Raw genomic sequence first — 12,286 nt, 5'->3', positions numbered from 1 at the left:
TAGGACGAGGAATTAATTAAAATTAAGGCCCAGTAGCACGAGGAACACTTCGGTGCTAGGTCTTGCAACGAAGCACAATCGTTAGAAAGGATCCATGAAAAGGATGTTTTGCACTTGTGCACGATACTGTTTTACTAAATGTTTGAGCACTAGGCATCCACTAAATGCATGGAGCATGAAAAAGAATTTAAAAGTATCAGTGATCAGCTCCTGGACATGCATTGCAATTGGTTTATGAGGATATGACCTACGTTGAGAGGCAGTGAGATACCCATGCTGTAGGCTAGTCGTGGGATCCTAAAGGGGAAATCAAATAAGGACAATGGTACGTTCCTGGACACGCTTATTGGGTACCTTGAGCGACGTTTGTGCGAAATGTCTAAATGTTGAGTGACGCATCGAGGGGCCAATCCCCAAGGTGTAGGAGAGTCGTAGAGGGTTGACGGCATTCAGCCGTAGGAGGAACCCCATGTGTATGTGATTCGAGCCTTTTGGCTATGTGAAAGGGACTCCCTCTGAGGAGTAATATTGGGTTAGGATCAGTTGGACTACAACGTATTACGAACGCAATGTGTAGGAAGGCAGAGATTTTGATAGACGCTCCTGGCCGCGAGGCCGAGGGCTTGCCTTGTGCATAGTGACGAGGTCCGGCTAGTGCATGAGCCAGTGCCGGCCCGTTTTTTGGTCCATCAGTGGTGCGTCTGCCAGGAGCCGCTTAAAAGTGGCGGTTCTCGAATCCTGGTTGTTTAAGGACCAACTAGCAGTTTATGCCAGAGGATACTGAGATTGATCTGTTATTTATTGATAAGCATCGTCTAGCAGAAATCCAAAAGCAAGAAAGAGACGAAAGAGCTAGGCGACGTGCTGAAATTTTTAGGAGATATTCCCCTAAGCGTAGCGGTGCTGAACCCTTACGAGGGAGTGGATCTAGTGGTCTTAGGACCACAAGCAGTAAGTTAGGAGAAGGTGGAAGCTCTAGTGCTCCCCTTCCTTCGATTAGCCAGTCCACGTCAAGTACGGGAGGTGTAACTCCACGGTCCCCTATTCCTAGTGCAAATCCAATCCTCGTCATGGCGCAGCCTATTGCAATTCCAGCAGGAACGACGGATTTGCCGGCTCTAGGTTACCCGCTACCCATTTTTAATGGGCTAGTTGAGGAAGATGCAGAACTCCACATTAGGGAGTTTCAAAAGCTGATGTTTAATTGTCGCATTCAAGAGGAAGGACATTTAATGATGTTCTTCAATATGACTCTCAAAGGAAGAGCTGCTATATGGTATCATGGTTTAGAAGCCGGAACCATATTGAACATTGATGCATTTTATGGAGCTTTTCGAAGGGAGTTTGCCCCTGAAAGGGGTGGGCAATATTGGTTGCGTGTACTCAACGTGACCCGCCAAGAACCACACGAGGATATTCGTGCTTATGCGAAGAAGATAAAAGAGGTTTTCCGTAAGTTGGACACCTCTATTCCTATCCCCGCAGCGGCCCAATTGCAATATTTCCTTCATGGTTTGGACTTTAATATCCAATTGCAGTTGAGTAGTGTTCCCTTGGGGGATATAGACACTGCCATTACACGAGCACAAGAGGTGGAATCCCGACTACAAGCAGCCTATGCTTCGCGAGGCAATTCGAACATGGGTTTAGTATTGGGAAATAATATGGCAACGGCCAATGGCAGTAGTGGCCAAGGGATAGCAATGGCTAACCCTAATGGGAGAGGGAACATGATGCAGAATGTCCCTTTATTACCAGCTCCCCCTAGCATGTCGATGCCTACGGGCAGTCAAATGGCTTCAAGTGGTGGAGGCTAGGCGGTCAATCCTAATACCATGCCTGTGACTCAACAACCTGTGCCTAATCGAATTGTTAGGCCGATTGAACGACATGGTAATGACCAAGGCTATGAGTTGAGTTCTTCCAATGTTCTTGGCGAGGTTAAGGACATGATGAAGCATTATACCGACATGATTACGGAACAGTATCGACAAATAGCCGTTGATGTCAACTTCCTTAAAAAACAACAAAATTTAATAGGAAGTAGATACCCAGAGGAAGGTGCACCTTCGAGGTTTAGTTTCAAATGGTGTGGTGGGCAGCACTATCTAAGGAATTGCCCAAATGTTAAGTGCGACATTTGTGGAAAATCTGGCCATTTAGCAGCTACTTGCTGGAGTAAGATCAGTTCCCTCCAGCGAGGAAGTCGGCAACCAGGGCCTGTTAATCATCGTGCCCAAGGAAATGATTCCCAGCCAGAAAATGGGCCTAAACAAATACTTCAACGACAAAAGACTACAATAGAGGAGCTACCAAGTGGCAGTGGGGTTAGTTTGATTGAGGCTGTACGCGTTAATGATGCTGAAACCTCTAATCTGCGAGTTGTCCTTACAAGAGGTCAAAAGGGTAGAGAAGCCAACAAGGATAAGCCTGTCGACGGAAACCCTAAACAAGGCGACAAAGGAACGCAAGTTCTGGATCCAGCCATGGAAGGGGGACCTTTGAAGCCCGTAGAAAGTAGAGCCGATAAGGAACCACCAAAGAAGAAGGTGAAAGTTAAGAAAGAGGCAATAAAGCCAGTTCAGCGACCTAAAGAGCGGATGGTTTGGCGTGAAAAGCGAGCTCTATCAAACTATCATGAATTCGATTTGGCGAGCTCTCTTTGCGAAGTCAAGCCGGATGTGAACCTCTTACAGCTTATTAAGCTTTCCCCAGGAGTACGCAAGGAATTTAGAAAGATCCTACGTACCGGGTATATTGTAGAACCTTTGGGTATTGCGCGAGTTGGTGATGACTGGTTTGAGCATGCTGAGAAGCATTGCCCAAGGGTTGCAGCCTATGTCGATGGGATATTAGTAGATTATGCCATTGTCGACACGGGATCATCTGTTAACATTATGAGTTCTGAACTGATGGAAAGGTTGGGTCTTGCGATTCAGAAAGATACCTCCACAATTCTCAGAATGGCAGATGACAGTTTGAGACAGCCGGAAGGCTGCATTACTAAGGTTCATGTCACTGTTGCAAATGTAGAATGCATGTTGAACTTTAGGGTGATTCGTTTTGCAGGGCGGCCAAGTTACCAAGTATTACTTGGACGACCTTGGATCTTGCAAGCGGATTGCCAAGTAGATATACCCGCCGGTCGACTGATATTCGGCAGAGGTGCCCAGCGTGTGGTGGTTGATGCTTATCCTGAGTCCCCACAGAGTGAGAGAGCTCCTCTATCTTCTACAGAATTGGAAACATTAGAAGATTTATCTGCCAGTGAGGCATCATCGAGCGATGAGTCCAAAGAGGGATCCACCACGGAGGACATCTATCAGATCACTTTGAACGAGCCGATAGAGGGCCAAGATCGTATAAGAGATGCAGATGTTATCGAGCTAAACCTTGGTACGCTTGATGATTTGCGGCCAATCAAATTAGGGTCCATACTCAGTACAACAGAAAGGGAGGACTATGTGGCCTTGATCCAGGAATTCCGTGATATCTTTGCCTGGAGTTATGATGAGTTGAGAGGCATTCCTCCTAGTCTTGCTGTTCATACAATTCCGTTGAAAGAGGGCAGTCGTCCTGTACGGCAGAAAGTAAGGCGTATGCCTTTCGAATTGAGGGACGGCCTGTTTGAAGAGTTACAGAAGCTTCGAGAAGCGGGTTTGATTTTTCCTGTGCAACACACGGAATGGTGTTCGCCAGTTGTGATTAGAAAGAAGAAGAACAATCAGATCCGTTTATGTGTAGACTTTAGGGAGCTGAATAAGCAGACAGTTAAGGACTATTACCCGTTGCCATTTATTGACCAGATTTTGGATCAATTAGCGGGTAGGGAGATATATTCATTTATGGATTGCTTTGTAGGATATAACCAAATGGCAATTGCAGAAGAGGATAAGTTGAAAACAACTTTCATTACTGTATTTGGTACTTTTGCGTACCATGTGATGGCCTTTGGTTTATGCAATGCGCCTGATTCGTGGCAATGAACAACAGATAGGACATTCGGTGACATATCTCCTGAAGAGTTGAAGGTGTTTATTGATGATTTAGGGGCTGCCACCGGGAGAGAAAGGCAGTTGATCATTTTGAGAAAATGCTTTGAGCGCTGTAGACAATTCTGCATCGCCCTAAACCCACGGAAGTGTGTTTTTGGAGTACCTTATGGGCTATTGTTGGGTCATGTGGTCAGTTCGGTAGGAATTGCGACAGACCCTGAGAAGGTTAAAGTTATAGTTGCCATGGGTCCACCACGCACTCCGAAAGAGGTTCATAGCTTTCTGTCTTCGGTTGGTTACTATCGTAGATTCATCAATGCCTTAGCAGAAAGAACGTTGCCGCTTACAAATTTATTGTCCTTTAGCTGTTCGTTTGTATGGGGTGACCCTTGTAAGGTAGCATTCGAGGACGTGAAACAAGAGCTAGCAAGAGCGCCCGTGTTAAAAGCCCCTAAAAGAGGTGAGGTGTTTTATGTATTTTCGGCAGCCACCATGTATAGTATCAGCTGCTGTTTAGCCCAAATTTGGGAAGAGAAGTGGTACCACCTGATTGCTTTTGCCAGTCGAAAGCTGGGGGTATCCGAAATCAACTATACTTACATGGAGAAATTATGTCTAGCGATGGTCTTTGGGACCAAGAAGTTCAGGCATTACATTCTCTATGAGAAAGTTGTGCTTTATACGAAGGCGGAGGGACTTCGACTATTGATGAATAAGTTACAGCAGCCTGATCGTTTAGCGAAGTGGTTAATCACTTTGCAGGAATTTGATTATGAAATCAAGAGTAAGCCACCAAGGTTGCAAGGCATCTTGGAATGTCTTGTGGACTTTGGGGAGCCGAAAGAATCTGTGGCTGAAGGTAGTGATATGGAGTGGTTATTTAAAATAGATACGGCATCTATTCCCTCCTGGTATGCTGCAATAACGCATTATTTATCAACGGGAGAGGCGGGATCCGAATTATCTAAGGCTGAGAAAAGGAAAATTAAGCAGCAAGCGTTAAAGTTTGCCTTGATCGCAGGTACATTATATCGGCAAGGGGTTGATGACATCTATCGCCGATGTGTGATGCCTGACGAGGTGCCATTCATTTTGGAAGAGTGCCATGATTCTGCTTGCGGTGGCCATTTTGCTGGACGGCTCACAGCACAAAAGGCTTTAAGAGCAGGTTATTGGTGGCCTGCCATCTTCCAGGATGCGTTTGCGTATGTTAAGCGATGCGATATTTGCCAACGACATGATAGTCGAGAGAATAGGAAACGACCACTCACCCCTATTATGGCGATACTTCCATTTGAGAAGTGGGGAATAGACTTTGTGGGTCCTATTACTCTGTCGTCGACTACGCAAAAGAGGTACATCATTGTCGCAACTGACTACTTCACAAAGTGGTCGGAAGCACGTGCAACAAGGAAAGATGATGCTAAAGAAACTGCTAGTTTCCTTTTAGAGCAGATAATATGCCGGTTTGGTCCGCCGAAAGAATTAGTGTCGGACCGCGGAACCCATTTCCTAAATAAGGTGATCAAGGGTTTGACAGAGATGTGGCAAATCAAGCATAACAAGACAACCCCATATAATCCGCAAGCCAATGGTCAAGTTGAAAGCACCAACAAGCAGCTTGTGGGCATCGTGTCTAAAATTGTGTCGGAAAAGAAACGGGATTGGGATAAAAAGTTATACGTGGCAGTGTGGGCCTATAATACGACTTTCAAACGAGCCACTGGCCATACCCCGTTCAAGTTAGTATATGGGGAGGAGTGTGTCTTGCCTTTAGAGATTGAGCTGCCGACTATTCGGTTTGCCATCAATCATTCTTTGAGTGATGAAGACGCACTTTTTGAGCGCTTGACGACACTGGCACATTTAGATGAGCTTAAGTTGCAGAGCTTATTGCACCAAGAAGTGGCGAAGCGCCGAATGAAGCAGCTACACGACCTCAAAGCCAAGAAATACACCTTCAAGAAAGGACAGCTTGTTCTGTATTATGACGCACGACGAGAATTATTTCCAGGCAAGTTAGAGCCCAAATGGGATGGGCCCTATAGGATCGTTAGGATAGGAAAGAATAAATCTACATTGTTGTTAGCTGACCTTGAGGGGATAGAATTTAAAAATAAGGTTAATCTTAATAAGATTAAACCTTATTACTTCTGATTGCACTAATGCTATGACTGCCTTGCAGGTCTAGGCAAGATCGATCAAACATCTGCAAGGAAATCGTGATAGAGGTTGATGGGTCGTCTGATCCCTTATTTAGAACACCCATATTTAGAACAGAGGTATCATCAGGGAAAGCTCATTTGGTGGAGCAAAGGATACAAGGTGATTGAGCAAGAAGGTGGGACATTTATTTGGGAGATTAAGGTCTTCTGCCATCACTACCTACAAATATTGATGAGTATCCCTGTTGAATTCAACGATGATGGAGGGATGGAGCCTACAGTCCACTCGTTGAATATGCTGAATTTCGATTACCATAATTACGAGTAGAGTTCTGGATGGCGGGATATGTAAACCCTTTATGGACGTACACCTTGTACTTTGATGGGGCGTCCAGGGGTGCATGCAAAAAAGGAAGTGTAGGAGTTGTCATCCGAGACCCCCGACGACGCATTGTCATGAAGTTAGCTGCTTATCTCGGGGCGAATTTTACCAATAATATGGCCGAATACAAAGCCCTGATTATGGGTTTGAACATTGCAAAGAAGGGTGGTATCCGCCAGTTGTTGGTGAAAGGGGACTCTCAGTTGGTTTTAAATCAACTCAATGGGACATACATGGTACGGAATCCCATCCTTTGTATGTACCATCATACGGCCATAGCCCTGCTAGACGAATTCGATAGAGTGTCTTTTCAGCTGATTCCACGGAATTGGAATCAGTTTGCTGATTCATTGGCTAATTTTGCGTATGAAGAGGACCTCTTCTTTAATTGTGGCCCTTGTCCCGATATATCTATTGATGGTGAGACAGGACCCGGTCGTTTGTGGGGTATGCTTTCTGAACATGCCCTTTTTGGCAGACGATGGTTGCTTTGGGTGATGCAAAGGGTAAGCGGGACTCATCTGCCTTTATTATCTCAGACTCACAGACTGATTCGACGACATGTAATACGAACACCTCTTGCGATATACGCAGGAGGGATAGGTCATAATTTAATGCACCTAGTTTAGGGCTACAAGCCCTGTTCCCCTGGGAATGGTATGCTTTGATGTCTATCATGGTTGTTTCCAGGTGGGTGTTATGCGTAGTCAGTGTATGATTTCATTAGGCCAAGAGGGCCGATGCAGTTTTGTAGTGAAGTGTTTGATGTCATTAGGCCAAGAGGGCCATTTCCCTGTCTAGTGCGGGTGCGTTTAATCGGGTTTTTGTTTTAAGTGTTGTGCTGGACAGGTTTCGTGTTTCGTGGAACTTTGTGAAGCCTGGAGGAGCCTTTGCTGCGATGGAAGCTTCTTGTGGCCACTCCAGGTGATATTTCTCCTTTACGAGTACTCTTCTTTCCTGTTCTGTGAGTATCTGTACTTGTCGAGGGGATATATTTTTGTTGGGGACCAGCAACCAAGGCATGAAGTCCCAAGTTTAGGCTAAGTATGTTTGAGGGAGGTCGGAGTAGTCATTGCCTCCTGCAACGACATTGTTAGACATTGAAAGACCTGTTTTAGAAGGAAGTCCTAGTGGCCTTGTCCTGCTAGCTTGCTAGGCAGCCGTGCTAGGAGTTCTTGTTAGTAGTGAGGCAGTTAGAGAAGCCTGCCAGAAGATAATAATGATGATGCACAGAAACTTTGTATATCCTAAAAGATGACTATAAATACGAAGGTGTGTAAAAAGGGGTTCTAACCCCTATCAAAGAAAAGAAAAGGAATGAAAATATATAAGCAGTTGCTCATTGCCTTGCGAGGGCCTGGTAGGTTCCTGGGGACAAGTCAGACCCGGGGCCAATACCTTGTCTTCCTAGGGGTGGCTTCGTGCTGGAAAAATAATACTAAAACAAGGAAGGTTGGAGCGAAAACAAAAGTGAGCGTCAGAAAAGGATTACGTGTCGCCTCGTGAGGGCTTGGTAGGTTCTTGGGTGCCGAGACAGGTCCTGAGGCCGATGTCCTGTTCTCCTTGGGTCACTACGCTCAGCTCCCTCCTTTTTACACGCCCGAGTATGGAAATAAAAAAACCTAAAAGCTGAAATGTGCTAAAAAAATTATATATATCTTTTGATCAGGCTATAGGGGTCCTCGCCTAGGAGGAACTCCTGGTTCTGTTGTCCTTAGTTAGGTAGGCAGTTCAGACCACCACTTAGGGCAACCTCTATGATAGTTCTTTTAGTTTGGCCGTGTTGGAGCAGTGGGTGAGTGACTGGCTTCAGGCTTTCTGGCAGATTATGCTGGGCCTACTCCTTGTGGCTTTCATGCCTTGGTTTTGTCAGGGGTAGGGTGAGCATTGTGCTGTGTTTTATTGCATTTTTGTTTTGTAGCAGTTTGATGCTCCTATGGTTGTTTATGTGCAGATATGTTCGTAGGTTCAACGGACTGAGTCGTCCTATCCCGTGGTTGCCAATGAAGGATGGATTTTAGGCCCCGGAATGTGCCTAAAAATAGGAGAAAAATATGGAAATGCGGGGGAAAATGCTCAACCACGAAGGCGGCAGCTCGACCTAGGACAATTTTAAGCATTAAGTGCTTGACGGGCGCCCGTGCGACACTCCGTGAATTTTCATAATTTTTCCGTGTGCCCGTGCCAGTCAGTGAAGCTGCAGGCCTGTCCGGGATGTTGAGACGAGCTCACAGCAATTTTCAGATCGAAGTTCGGAGTCCGGATGCGGAAGATGGCCCGAAACCGGCCGGGGTGCCCAAGAGGGGGCCCAAAAGGGAAATTTCAAAAGGTGTAAGGAAGGGGGGGTGACCTTTGGCACCCCCCCCCTTCAAAAAATCGTGGATATGGGGGGGGCGGCGGCTGAAAAACAGCCGCCGAAAAAAACGCGCCCCCCCCCCCCCCCAATCGATTGCTGGCTTGCAAAGCAAGCCATAGCTATGAACCCCCAGGCCTGATCAAGACATCGTGCCGATCGAATCGCCAGTCTCCGCTCCCGCAATGGTGGACTGGTTGGAGAGAGAGAAAATCAGTCTTTCTCTCTCCTCCCTGTCTCCTCTTAGCCCCCGTTCGTGCTTGAAGGAATAGGATGGAGATGGACGGCCGGATGGATGCCGATTCTTGACGGGATGAAAGAGCAATGCAAAACCATTGTAGATTGCTGATTCCAAGCAGAATTCATGGCTGGAAATCAATCGTGGGACGTGCCAAATTTAATGAAAAACCCGCAAGACACGGTAATAATTGTTTTTACAAAGAAAATGGTCTTTTGATGCAAATTTGGTTGATAAAAATATGTTCATATGGATTGAGTTTTGAGTATGTCGTGCTTTGAGTTGATTTCTAGCTGTTCATCATTTAAAAATCAGAAAAACATGTATGGGATAGCAGAAAATAGAAAACCGAGACACGAAAAACCATAAAAATGAAGGAAAATAGGGTTTTGGGCTAAAAATGATGCAATAAATTAATCCACACCTACTAAAATTTTTGTTTCTGCTGAAATGAACTAAGGGCCACAGCCCATAAACTGAACTTGATTTTTAGCAATTAAAAAATGGGAGAAAATGGGAAAATTTGCAAGAAAATGATGGAAAAACCCTAGAAAATAGGGAAAATTTATATTTTGGGCTTTGGAAAATTGGGAAAATTATGAGTAATGTTCGTGAATGTATAACAAGGATGAGGCATGAAGATTTGCTTCAGATCAGCCTTGTTTCCATGTTTTAGTTCGTTGTTTTCCGCTTTTTATATGAAAAATGATGGGAAAAAACTGTAAAATGACATGCAACGGAACAATACTAAACCGGGGGAGGGTAGGGTAGTTGAGAAGTGTTTAAATGCTGTTGGAATTAATGATAAAGTTGCTGATTTCCATTGCATAAGCATTTAGGACGAGGAATTAATTAAAATTAAGGCCCAGTAGCACGAAGAACACTTCGGTACTAGGTCTTGCAACGAAGCACAATCGTTAGAAAGGATCCATGAAAAGGATGTTTTGCACTTGTGCACGATACTATTTTACTAAATGTTTGAGCACTAGGCATCCACTAAATGCATCGAGCATGAAAAAGAATTTAAAAGTATCAGTGATCAGCTCCTGGACATGCATTGCAATTGGTTTATGAGGATATGACCTACGTTGAGAGGCAGTGAGATACCCATGCTGTAGGCTAGTCATGGGATCCTAAAGGGGAAATCAAATAAGGACAATGGTACATTCCTGGACATGCTTATTGGGTACCTTGAGCGACGTTTGTGCGAAATGTCTAAATGTTGAGCGACGCATCGAGGGGCCAATCCCCAAGGTGTAGGAGAGTCGCAGAGGGTTGACGGCATTCAGCCATAGGAGGAACCCCATGTGTATGTGATTCGAGCCTTTTGGCTATGTGAAAGGGACTCCCTCTGAGGAGTAATATTGGGTTAGGATCAGTTGGACTACAACGTATTACGAACGCAATGTGTAGGAAGGCAGAGATTTTGATAGATGCTCCTGGCCGCGAGGCCGAGGGGTTGCCTTGTGCATAGTGACGAGGTCCGGCTAGTGCATGAGCCAGTGCCGGCCCGTTTTTTGGTCCATCATGGAGTATGCTCAGGCAAGTGTTCTCCATTCTTGTTTTAGTGATATCTAACATAGCTCATTCAAGTGTGTGTTGACTAAGGGTGTTGTGACAAGTCTCATTACCTTAGGTTATCATACATGTCTACTGTGTGGGCCATAGTTAGACTCCCAAAGGTCACAAACCATGAACAATATGGTTTTTCAAGGATATACCACTTTCTTGCCAGAGGGTCATGAACTTAGGGAAGGTTTTCTTGGATGCCCTCTAGCACAAATGAATGCCCAAAGTTGGTACGAGTTGAAAATGATCCACAAGGAGTCACATCCAAATGGAATGCGATGATTCTCAGTTTCTACGAGTAGCCATATTGAACCCACTTACAAATCAACCATTTGTTGAATCCCATGCATATATTTTCAAGATCAATATGGGCATATTATTATGGGACCACATAAAAGGAAAGAGACAGAATGTAGGGGCATGAATGGATTTGAAGGAAGTAGACAAGACAGAGGTGCTTTGGCCATAGTCAAGCATTGATGGTCGCTTACAACTACCACACACTCCTTGGGTTCTATCCACTAAAGAAGAGCATCTTGTGAAGCAAATTATCAAGTCTATTTGCACCCTCACGGGTATGATGTGCTCCCTAAGGTCCGCTTTCTCCTAAATATGATCAGTTATCCCATGATTCGCATAAAATATATCAGGTTTTTTTTTACCTCCTTGGTTGTAAGTATCCTGTATTTTTTCCTATTTAGTATCTACTCAGTATTCGTAATGCTTCTTTATTTATGGAAGTTTTCACTATTGATCGCGATTATTGCAAGATGCCTAACTCTAGAAATACATGAGGCGATTTATTGATTATTGAATTTAGTGCAATACATTATAGAAGGAGATCAAGACATCCTCTATTGAATCTACAAGGCAAGAAGTGGTGGAGATGGTCTATCTCTTTGAGAAGTAACTACCCATCAATATCTTCACAATACAAACTCATCTCCTATTTCATCTCGTAGATAAAGTGGAGATTTCGGGATCAGTCCATACTACGCAATGGATATTCTTCTTGGAGCGCTTCATGACAACCATGAAGGGATTTGTGCGACAATGAACTTGGCTAGAAGGTATCATGGCTAAATTTTGGCTAGTGTCAGACACATTAGTGCATATTTCAGAGTAGCTGCTAAAGGTGGATTCAGACAGTAGTATGCTATGGTTGCTAAAGGATGATGATAGATTGATTGGAGATGTGGTGCTTGAAAATGGAGTAGAAAAAATGATAGATGCTACGATGGAGGAGAAAGTGAATTCTTTTTTTATGTTGCATCATGCATCCATGGAGAAGTGGCTCGCTTAGTACATGCAATCTACCAGTTCGATATCTTGAGAGCATGGAGGAGGAGATGCCCCAGCCTATGTTTATGTGGTGGTTACATGGAGCCTTGATTGCAGCTTTGGTTACATGGTTCATATTCATAGTAAAGATATCCCTTTCTTAATATCCTTACACCGTATATTTTTCTCGATTCTCATTGATATTTTGCAAAAAATCTCAACAAAAATGTTTACCCTTCAAGAAGTGGAGTCAAATATATACTTTAATGTATATAATACCATCTAGAGACTTAGCTTTTTATT

The sequence above is a fragment of the Lygodium microphyllum genome, chromosome 9 (genome assembly GCF_053477565.2).
Source record: "Lygodium microphyllum isolate KBCC chromosome 9, Lygodium_microphyllum_v1.1.10, whole genome shotgun sequence".
Classification (NCBI taxonomy): Eukaryota; Viridiplantae; Streptophyta; class Polypodiopsida; order Schizaeales; family Lygodiaceae; genus Lygodium; species Lygodium microphyllum.
Note: the sequence above shows the minus strand (reverse complement) of the source record.